The sequence below is a fragment of the Molossus molossus genome, unplaced genomic scaffold (genome assembly GCF_014108415.1).
Source record: "Molossus molossus isolate mMolMol1 unplaced genomic scaffold, mMolMol1.p scaffold_m16_p_8, whole genome shotgun sequence".
Taxonomy (NCBI): Eukaryota; Metazoa; Chordata; class Mammalia; order Chiroptera; family Molossidae; genus Molossus; species Molossus molossus.
The window spans coordinates 7,565,612-7,577,275 of NW_023425402.1; the positions used below are offsets into that span (position 1 = coordinate 7,565,612).

At 41.0% G+C, this 11,664-nt stretch overlaps 1 pseudogene; it reads left to right on the forward strand.

Annotated features, from left to right (window-relative positions):
- Positions 1 to 9,648: 9,648 nt before the first annotated feature.
- On the forward strand, positions 9,649 to 9,971 carry LOC118622006 (annotated as a pseudogene).
- The last annotated feature ends 1,693 nt before the right edge of the window (positions 9,972 to 11,664 follow it).

Below are 11,664 nucleotides of genomic sequence, written 5' to 3' on the forward strand. Positions count from 1 at the left end.
CATACACACCCTTTGTTTTGGCCACATCCACAGTCTCCTTCATGGCTCCCTCCATTGGTTCCGTCAATTCACGCACGACATCTGGACTCGGTATTCTCCAGCAAATTTATTGGTTTGGGCTTGATGGCTAGAAGGCTATTTCTATAACAACGATGGCATCTCCGGTGGTGTGATTGTTCCAGGCTTTCATGATACTCTCCTTATTGGGGTTCTCCTTCCATAGTGTTGACAACCCTTCCCATAGAGTACTGTGTGTAATGAACTCTAAGGGTTCTTATGACCCCCTGATCTAGAGGCTGAATTAGAGACGTTGTGTTTGGGGGCAAGTAGGCCACTTGGACATTTTCAGTGTTGAACTCGTGGGGTTCTGGGTGGCCAGGGACTTTAAACGGCAGTCCCTTGCTGGCGAGGTACTTCCTGACGTCAGGGACGGAGCATGGATGGAACCACCCAGGCTGTCTTGAAGGCATCTGGGAACTCATCTGCTACCTCTTGGCTGGCAGAAGCTGCTTCTGTTGTCTTGGCATTTTTTTTAAAAGCCAAACCTCTTTCTAAAATTATCAAATCATCCTTTGCTGACATTAAATTCTCCAGCTTTAGCTCCTTCACCTTCCTTTTTCTTTTTCTTGAATCATGTTAGAGTCTATAGGTATGCCTTATAAAAACTGCACTTTCATCCTGGCCAGTTTGGCTCAGCGGTAGAGCATTGGCTTGCGGTCCAGAGAGACCAGGTTCGGTTCCCGCTAAGGGTGCATACCTCGGTTGCAGTTTGGCCCTGGTTGGGTCGCACAGGTGGCAATCACTTGATATGTTTCTTTCACTGTGATGGTTTTTTTTCTCTCTCTCTCTCCCTCCCACTCTATCTGAAAAAAAATGGGAAAAAATGTCCTTGGGTGAGGATAAAATAAAAAAATGAAAAACTGCACTTTCTTTCTTTTTTTTTTTTGTTCAGGTAGAGTAGGAGGGGGAGAGAGGAACAGAGAGAGAGAGAAACATCGATGTGAAGGGACACATCGAGTGGCTGCCACCCGCACGACTGACCAGAGCCGGGGACAAACTGCAACCGAGGTACGTGCCCTTAGCGGGAACCGAACCCGGGTCTCTCGGGACCGCAGGCCGACGCTCTAACCGCTGAGCCAAACCGGCCAGGGCAAAAAACTGCACTTTCAATATGAGATAAAGTTATTTATCAAAAAGTACAGGGTTTTTGCCCAGCCAGTGTGGCTCAGTGGTTGAGCGTCAACCCATGTACTAAGAGGTCGCTGGCTTGCTTCCTGGTCAGGGCATGTGCCCAGGTTGTGGACCCGATCCCCAGTGGGGGCAAGCAGGAGGCGGCCAATCGATGTTCTCTCTCACTGATGTTTTTCTCTCCTTTTCCTCTCTCTCTCTAATATCAATAAAGAAAAAAATTAAAAACTGCATGTTCAATATGAGATAAAATTGTGTATCAAAAAGTACAGTGCTTTGCCCTGGACGGTTTGGCTCAGCGGTTAGAGCCTTGGCCTGTGGACCAATTAGTCACAGGTTCGATTCCAGTCAAGGGCATGTACCTTGGTTGTGGTTTGTCCCTGGTCAGGTTGGGTGGGAGGCAACCCATTGATGTCTCACATAGATGTTTCTCTCTCTCCCTCTCCCTCCCTCTCACTATATCTGATGATAAATGGAAAAATATCTTTGGGTGAGGATTAAAAAACAAAGAAAGTACAAGTTTTTCATACCTACTGTCATAGCTGCAGTGACAGCTTCATGAATTTCCTTTTGTTTTGTTTTTGCAGTGGCCCTGATGCTGGATTATTGATCTTGAAATGGTGGCCAACCACAGCTGCTGTCCTCAAGCTACGGTACATGTCAAGCAATTCAACTTTTTCTTATAATGTCATGACGTTTCTCTGCTCCTTGGGAGCACTTCCAGCATCACTAGTGGCACTTTGTGTGGCTCCCACGGTGTTATTCCAGGTTTATGGTATTGCACTAAGTGTGGTAAATGCAAGAGGCCACTTTTTTCTGCCATATGCAATTTACAGGAGAGATGATCAGCGTCACACGGTGTTCTGAGTGGGGATACTCTCAACACCTGAGCTCAGTGCAGTGGCAACAGGAGGGGGCTACAGAATTATTACAGTAAACGGTGTGCACTGTGGGTATTTTATGCGGCTGTGATTTAACACTGCATCGTTACATTGTTCACATTTATCTTGACTGCAAATGGCGCCATGTCTGTGTTTGTGTACAGAAGTTTTGATAAATTTTAACTTTTTAAATAATAGATCTGTGTTTTTCTGGTAGTAAATGATAAAATAGACTAGTATCTACCTATATTTTACGTATTCATGACATATCTAACTTTTTCTCTTTTTTTGATCTTTCTAGGCTATGCAGTTTGTAAATTTTTTTCAAATTGTTGCAAATCTCCAAGATTTTTCCAATATATTTCTTGAAAAAATCTGTGTCTAAGTGACCCATGCAATTCAAGCTCATGTTGTCCAAATATTAACTGTATTTATAATCATTTTTACATTCCAAACATGAGATTTTAAATTTATCTTTTTGTTATTTATTTCTAATTCAATCCCATGTGTCAAAGAATATGATACGGATGCAAGGGATTTTTTTTTTAAATAGACTTTATTTTTTTAGAGCCATTTGAAGTTCACAAAAAAATTGAGTAGATACTCAGCATAGGGTTTCCATACACCCTCTCTTCCTCCCCACAGAGTTTCCCTATTATGAACATCTTGTGGTACCTTTATTACAATTATTGAACCGATATTGATATACTCTTATTATAGAGAAGTTCCTAGTTTACGTTAGGGTTCACTCTTTGTGTTGGACATTTCCATGCATTTTGATAAGTGCATAATGTCATGTATCCACATTAGCGGATCTTACAGAATAGTCTCCCACCCTCTGTGCTCCACCCACTCACAGCCCCCCCCCCCTTCCTCCTGCCGCACCTGGCCACCACTGATCCTTTCTCTGTCTCTATAGGCTGCCTTTTCCAGAGTTGAGCTCATACAATAGGTAACCTTTTCACACTGGGTTTTCCATTTAGCGATATGCATTTAAAGTTCCTCTGTGTCTTTTTGTGGCTTGATAGTGCCTTTCTTTTTCACACTGAATAATACTCCATTGTCTGGATGCATGCAACAGTTCGTTGACCCATTCGCCCATTGAAGGACCTCTTGGTTGCTTCCTGTTTGGGGGCAATTACGAATAAAGCTGCTATAAATCTGTGCAGAGTATTGTGTGGGCATAAATTGCCAGGTACCGACTACTATCCGAGAGTGCCCCAGGCACGCTGCCCCTGCTTGTAGGGGCAGCTTTCCATCTCATCCCACTGCTGTTTGAGGAGGGCAGCTGCACTGCACTACAGAATGGAGGCTGCGTGCACCTCTCCAGGGGCCAGGGGCCACAAGGGGTGTAGGCTGGGGGACCCTAGCACCATGGCTCCCAGCATACCAGCTCTTGTCATCCCTCCACTAAGACACACGCAGTTGGACCATCAGCATCGCCTTTGGGTGGGTGTCTGTGAAGCCATCACTGTTACGGTGCTGCTTTTTCTGCTCTGTACCCGGCAAAGCCGGGAACCTTGGCTGTGTGAGCATGTTGTGCCTGCTGAGCGGGACTGACGAACTGAAGCCGAAACCTGCTGGTCTTGTGGTGTCTCAGTTCTTACATTGTTGGAGGTGATAGTGGGTGGTTTTAAATGTCAAATGATAGTGAGAAATTACAGCATCAACAAAACTGCTCTTGAATTGACAGATTTTTCAAATTTATTTATCAGTTCTAATAGGATTTTTTGTCTATTTTTTACCTAGTATATTATGAATATTTTCTAAGTTTCCTAATGCAAAAAGAGAAAAAAGTATTATATATTCTGTTCTTCCCTTTGTTACACAAAATGGATAGTTTACCCACAGACATACACTGATAATCCGAATTTAGGAAAAGGTATATCAAATCACATTTTAATATGCTTTGCCAAGTGACTTTCCTTCAAATCCTCATCTAAATATTGAATATTATTATTTTTGGGGAAAAAATGAAATCCAGAAGACATGATAGGTATGCCCTTCCATTTGTTTGTCTTTTTTTGGTCTCACTCAGCAAATTGCTTGTTAAATATTTCTTGTTAAATTTATTTCTAGCGCCCTGGCTGGTTTGGCTCAGCAGTTAGAGCGTCGGCCTGCGGACCAGAGAGTCCCAGGTTTGGTTCCCACTAGGGGCATATACCCCCCCCCCAAAAAAAAAATTTATTCCTAGAAATATCTTTTTAGTTACTATTTTAAATAAAACTCTTCTTTCATTAATCTACTTATTCCTAAACAATAATTTTGTTTTCAGTCACCTGATTCAAGACTCTTGTTATATATAGTAGTTTTTAAATTGTTTCCCTAAGGTTCTCTAGTTGAACAATTATATCATTTAAAAACGATCATTTTTCCTTCTCCTTTCCAATTATTTTTTACTCCTTAGTTCTCCCTTGTGTTGTAATTTAACAGATACAGTAGGAGAACTACCCAGTTAGAAATGTAATCCATGTTCTCATGAAGGTCTTGGTCATTACTCAGTCAATATTGAATAGCCTTTCTGTTTGGGACTGTCCCTCATGATTACTTCGAAAATAAATATCTTTTGTTAGAGTTATAAAGAACATTTTTGAGACACAGTTAAGCTCTGCAGAGAGATTTAAAAAAATTATTTTTCTTTATTGATATATTAGAGAGACAGAGAAAGAGGGAGAGAGAGATGAAACATCAATGAGACAGAACGTTGCTTGGCCGCCTCCTGCATGCCCCCCACTGGGGATCAGGCCCACAATCTGGGCGTGTGCCCTGACCAGAATCCAACCAGCGACCTCTCAGTGCATGGGTCGATGCTCAACCACTGGGCCACACTGGCCGGGCGCAGAGAGAATTTTTAAGGGAACATTTACATAATGTGAAATTAACCGTTTTAAAGTGAACAATTCAGTGGCATTTAGTACATGCAGGGATGTGCAACCTCCACCTCTACCTAGATCCCAAACATTTCATCACCCAAAAATCACCCCCAGCCATGAACAGGTACTTCCTACCCCCTCCTCCCTCCAGCCCCTGGCAATCCTGGGCTTTCTATGGATTTACCTATTACGTATATTTCACATACATAAATGGAATTATACAATACGTGCCCTTTGGTGTCTGGCTTCATTTACTTCATACAATGATTTTAAGGTTCATTCATGTTGTAGCATGTATCAGTGCCTCATTTCTTTTTATGACTAAATACTATTTCATTATATGCATATATCATAATTTATTTATTTGTTGATGGGCATTTGGATCATTTCCACCTTTTGATTATTGTGAATAGTGTGCTGCTATGAACATTGATGTACAAAGATTCAAGTCCCAGCCTGGCCAGTTTGGCTCAGCGGTTAGAGTGTCAGCCCGCGGACCTGAGAGGCCCGGGTTCAGTTCCTGCTAGGGGCACGTACCTCGGTTGCAGTTTGTCCCCATCCCGGTTGGGGTGGTGTGGGTGGCAGCCGGTTGATGTGTCTCTCTCACATCGATGTTTCTCTCTCTCTCTTCCTCCCTCTGTCCCTCCCGCTATATCTGAAGATAAATGCAAAAATGTCCTCGGGTGAGGATAAAGAAAAAAGGATTTGAGTCCTTGTTTTCAGTTCTTTTGGGTATATAGCTTAATGTAGAATTGCTGGATCACATGGTAATTCTAATTTTAACTTTATGAGGAAATGCCAAACTGTAAGAGTTAAATTTTAAAGGTATTTTGACTCAAATTATGGGAGAAAAAATGTAGGTTGCAGGAGAGAAGATAATGAACAGGGGCGAATGAATGTTCCCTTTAAAAAAAAAAACAACAACTGGGGAGGTATTTAAAAAAAATTTTAGCCCTTTGTGTTCATTTCTCATAGAATTTATTTTAGGATTTTTCGTGGAGAAATGAGATACAATCTAGAGAAATTGATTCTATAGTTAATAACACCTATGTGTCATAGTTAATTAAATGTATTTTAGTAACTATTTATTACTATTTCAGTTTTACATGAAATATACTTCTTTGATCTAATATATGATATGAAAAGGAATTTAAAAATCAAAATTTGGCTTCCATAGCATTCTAGAGTTTTAACATAGAGGGTTTCTCCCCCCAGAAGAAAAGTTATAGTAAAGTTTCCATATATCAAATTGTACTTTTAAGGTGTCATTAAAGGCTACTTTTATTCTATTTTAAATTAAATGTATTGAGGTGACAATTGGTTAATAGGATCATATACATTTCAAGTGTATATTTCTATGATACATGATCTGTGTATTGATTGCATTGTGTGCCCACCACCCAAAGTCAAATCATCTCCCATCACTATATATTAGGCTCCCTTCCATATATATATCTCCCCACCCCTCCTAATGGATGCTCCTTTATTTTTTATTTATTTATTTTTTTAACCTCACCCGAGGACACTTTTCCATTTTTTGTTCAGATAGAGTGGGAGGGAGGGAGGCAGAGAGAGAGAGAGAGAGAGAGAGAGAGAAAGAAAGAAACATCGACGTGAAAGGGACACATCAAGTGGTTGCCACCCACACGACCCAACCAGGGCCAGGGACAAACTGCAGCTGAGGTACGTGCCCTTAGCGGGAACCAAACCCCAGTGTCTCTGGACCGCAGGCCGAAGCTCCAATCGCTGAGCCAAACCGGCCAGGCTGGATGCTCCTTTAGATAGAGAAGTTTCAATATGGTTTCCTAGGAATTAATGCAGGTATAATCAGATTTGTTCTTTTTTGTTAATCTTGGAAAATGAATGCAAAGTTAAGTGAGTTTAGAGAGAACGTTAGATGAAATGCCAAGTAGGACAGGACCAAGTACAGGAAGGTGTCATGAAGCCATATCATTGGTCAGACCATTAGCAAATGAACTACAACATGAGCAAATATAATGGGAAATAAAATGTGAGGATTATGAACTCTAAGGTATTGCTAATAATGGGGAAACAGCTCTCAGTCATAATGATTTTTCTCTTAAGAAAGCACTCAGTGAGATGTGAATTATTGTGCACGACCAGGAAGCGTACCGGACAAAAGTAAACATCATCCTATTGTAGCACAATTGAAATTTATAGTCATAGTCATGACTCAGCTGTACGAAGAAATATAACTTTCTTTTAACTGATTTCAACCTTGCTGAGCATCAGTCATTGTTTTTTGTTTGTTTGTTTGTTTGTTTGTTTTTTTACAGAGGCAATAAACACAAATTCTTACCGAATAAATGTAAGTGCATCAGTCTGCATTATAAATAAGTCTCTCTAGGCTCCCGAGACTCTTGTGTGCTTCAATGCGGCGTTCCTTACGGGAACTCCACAGACAATGGATTTGTCTGCTGTCACCTAGTTACAACTTACATGACTACAAATGTCAATAACCAGCTCCCTCTTTGTCAAAGGGAATATGACAAAGGCACTCAAGATAAAAGGACATGAGACATGAGAGTCTTTCAGCCATTTAAAACACGGACTGTCACAGACTAAGAGGAAGAGGGTGATCCATGATCTCTCTGGCTTACCTGGCCAGCCTCTTTGTAAACGTCAGAAGGTAGAGGCCCAGTGCAGAGGGTGGAGGCCTTTGATGAAACATCAATGCCAAATAGTTTTTTAAATGTCTGTTTTTTGGCTTATGCATACTTTCCCCTTCACTATCATTGGAATATCATATGTATTATACAATTTTGTTTTCTTTTTTTTTTTTAATCCTCACCCAAGGATACCTTTTTTTCCCCATTTGTTTTCAGATAGAGTAGGTGAAAGAGAGAGAGAGAGAGAGAAAAAAACATTAACTCGAGAGAGACGCATCGACCGGCTGCCTCTTGCATGACCCTGACCAGGGCCAGGGATGAACTGCCACCGAGGTTCATGCCCTTGACCAGAATCGAACCCTCAACTCTTTGGTCTGTGGGCTGACACTCTAACCGCTGAGCCAAACCAGTCAGGGTAACACAATTTTGTCTTTTTATTTAAGACTTTTTTTCTGACAAAATTTTGTCATAATATTACTGTTTGCTAGATTAGAGCAAAATGTTTCTGGTATAATGATACTGACCATGTAAATATAATAGGATGGTACTTTTTTCTTCTCTCACACCTCATTAAACTAACAAATGGGATAGTTGGGCTTTTTCATCTCTCTAAATGATAACATACAAAATGCATTCTCTGTTGTTCATTTAAGTGACAGACTGCCAAGTACTGTGCCAGGTAAAAAGAATCTAAAAAAAATGACATGTTGCGCCCTGGCCGGTTTGGCTCAGTGGTTAGAGCGTCGGCCTGCGGTTCAGAGAGACCCGGGTTCGGTTCCTGCTAAGGGCACGTACCTCGGTTGCAGTTTGTCCCCGGCCCTGGTTGGTCATGTGTGTGGCAACCAGTCAATGTGTCCCTTTCACGTCGATGTTTCTCTCTCTCTCTCTCTCTCTCCCTCCCACTCTATCTGAACAAAAAATGGAAAAACTGTCCTCAGGTGAGGATAAAAAAAAAAAAAAAATGACAGGTTGTGTCCTGGAATAATTACAGTCAGAGAGCAGGGAACGGACACGTGATTAGAGGCTCTGTGTGTGTGTGAAAATATGGCAGACATAGCTCTGGACACATATTTACAGGGTGTTGTAAAAGCACAACAGAGGGCAAGAAACGGAGGACAGGGCCTGGGAAGGAAAAGGAGATTCAGGTAATACGTTAGGGAGAAAGTGACACTGGAATGGAGTCGTGGAGGGCACGCTGTAGTGTGCCACGTGACGGAACAAGGAAGGACGTTTAGGTATAGGACTGGCCGGAGCGATGGCACAGAGCGTGTTCTGGGAACGCAGAACCTTCAGTGAGCTGCAACGCAGCGTACGGGTTAGGAGAGGTGCAAGGGGAGGGCGGAGACGTTGGCTCTTTCAATATGTAGTTTTAAATCTGTTTATTTTTAATTTATTTTTATTGATTGATGAGAGAGAGATAGAGAAACATCAATATGTTGTTCCACTTATTAATATAGTCATTAGTTGATTTTTTTTTAAGTGGGGAGAATTTTTTTTAAAAAGTTTTTTTCTTTATTGATTTTTGGAGAGGAAGAGAGAGGGAGAGAGAGAGAGAAACATGGATGAAAAAGAACATCGATTGGCCACTTCCTGCATGCCCCGCCACTGGGGATCAGGCCCACGACCTGGGCATGTGCCCTGACCAGGAATCGAACCTGCGACCTCTTGGTGCATGGGTTGACGCTCAACCACTGAGCCACACCAGCCAAGCCATTAGTGATTCTTGTATGTCCATCAGTCGGTTGCCTCCCACATGACCCCAACCAGGGATCAAACCCACAACCTTGGGATATAGGGATGAAGCTCTAACCAACTGAGCTACCTGGCCGGAGCCTTTTAAAATATATTTTTTTTAACTATTAGGGAAGCTTTGTTGAATTAAAGTTTTCAGTATTTGTTCTACTTCATAATTAAGGGGAAAAAGTCCTGGGACTCCTATTACATGTATGATGTTCTTTGCCTATCCTCAATACTTGCTTACTTGCTGTTTTCTCTCAAATCCTTTTTTTTTTTTTTTTTTTAAATTCGTCTTGTGCTTCTCTTGGTTGGAGGTCATCTTGCACCGAAGGCAGGATGATGGTGGCTGCAAAGAAGATGAAAAAATCGACAGTTGATCAGCTCTAGGCTCCAACTTATTATGCAAAGTGGAAAATATGTGCTAGGGTACAGCAGACTGTGAAGATCATCAGACAAGTCCAAGCAAAACCCGTCATCCTCGCCAGAGGAAGTCTGAAATAGAGTTCCATGCCTTGTTGGCCAAGACTGGTGCCCATCACTACAGTGGCAATGATATTGAATTGGGCACAGTGTGTGGAAATACTGAGAGGAGGCTCACTGGCTCTCACTGGTCCAGGCGATTGTGATATCATTAGAAGCCAGAACAGACTGGTGAAAAGTAAATCATGCAAAATTTTTCTTTATTAAAACTGGCCAGAACTTGGCTTAAAAAATAATAAAAATTATAATTAACAAATTGTCATAAAATTTTCTTTCTTTTTACCTTATATATCTCTTAAGACATCATCTATTGTGTTTTTTCAGTGTTTCTTTTAATTAGTCCCCATTTGTGTAATGAGCTTTTATTTCTAATTTCTGAATTCTATCACTTCATTCTGTTTTTTTTCTATTTCTAATTTAGAGTTCATTTATACACACACACACACACACACACACACATATACATATATTTTTATTACCATTGTTGTTAACCCTCACCTGAAGATATTTATTATTATTATTATTATTATTTTTTAATCCTCACCTGAGGACATTCTCCCATATTTTGTTCAGATAGAGTGAGAGGGAGAGAGAGAGAGAGAGAAACATCGATGTGAAAGGGACACATCGAGTGGCTGCCACCCGCACGACCCAACCAGGGCCGGGGACAAACTGCAACCGAAGTACGTGCCCCTAGCGGGAACCGAACCCGGGTGTCTCTGGACCGCAGGCCAACGCTCTAACCACTGAGCCAAATCGGCCAAGGCCTGAAGATATTTTTTCATTAGTTCTTAGATAGTGTGGAAGGGAGTGAGGGGGAGAGAGAGAGAAACATCGACGTGAGAAAGACACATTGATTGGCTGCCTCCCACACAACCCCGATGGGGGCTAAGGATAGAACCTGCAACCCAGGTATGTGCCTTGATGGGAAATTGAACCCGAGACCCTTTGGTCTACAGGCCAATGCTCTAACCACTTAGCTAACCAGCCACGGACATGCCATATATTATTTTATTTTAATGTCTTTTAGCTTGTTTCAAAATAATAGGTTGCAGCTTTGACCTACTATTTGAGCTTGTCCTGGCATGAGTTCAATAGCCACAAGGATGTTATTCTGCATATTATTCTTTTTTGTTATAATGATTTTGTATGGGATTACAATTGATATTTTTCTGTTGCTCTTTTCTAAAATTGTGGTAAAATACAAATAATTCTTACCATCTTAATGATTTTTAGATGAGTAGTTCAGTGGTATTAAATACATTCATAATGTTGTGCAACTATAACTGTCGTCTTATCTCCAGAATTCTTTTCATCTTGTAAAGCAAACTCTGTACTCATTAACCAGTAATTCCCCATTCCTCCCTGCCCAGCCCCTAGAAACGTTCTGCCTCTATGGTTTTGACTACTCTAAGAGTCTCATGAAAGTAGAATCACATGTGTCTTTTGGTGACTGGCTTATTTCACTCAGCATAATGTCCTCAAGGCTCATCTGTGTTTTAGCATATTGCAGAATTTTCTTACAGTTTAAGACTGAATAATACATATATACTACGTTTTTCTTATCCATTCATCTATTGAAAGATACTTGAGTTGCTTCCATGTTTTAGCTATTGTGAATAGTGCTGCTGTAAACATGGGCGCACAAACAATCCATTGAGACTCTGCTTTCAAATGATTTGGGTAGATAACCAGGAATGGAACTGCTGAATCATATGCTAGTTCTCTTATTAATTGTTTTGGAAACCATCATAATATTTCCACAATGGCTGTACCATTTTACATTCCTACCAACAGTGCACAAGAATTCAAACTTCTCCACGTCCTCACCAACACTTGTTTTCTTTCTTTCTTTTTTGATAGTAGTTAACTTCA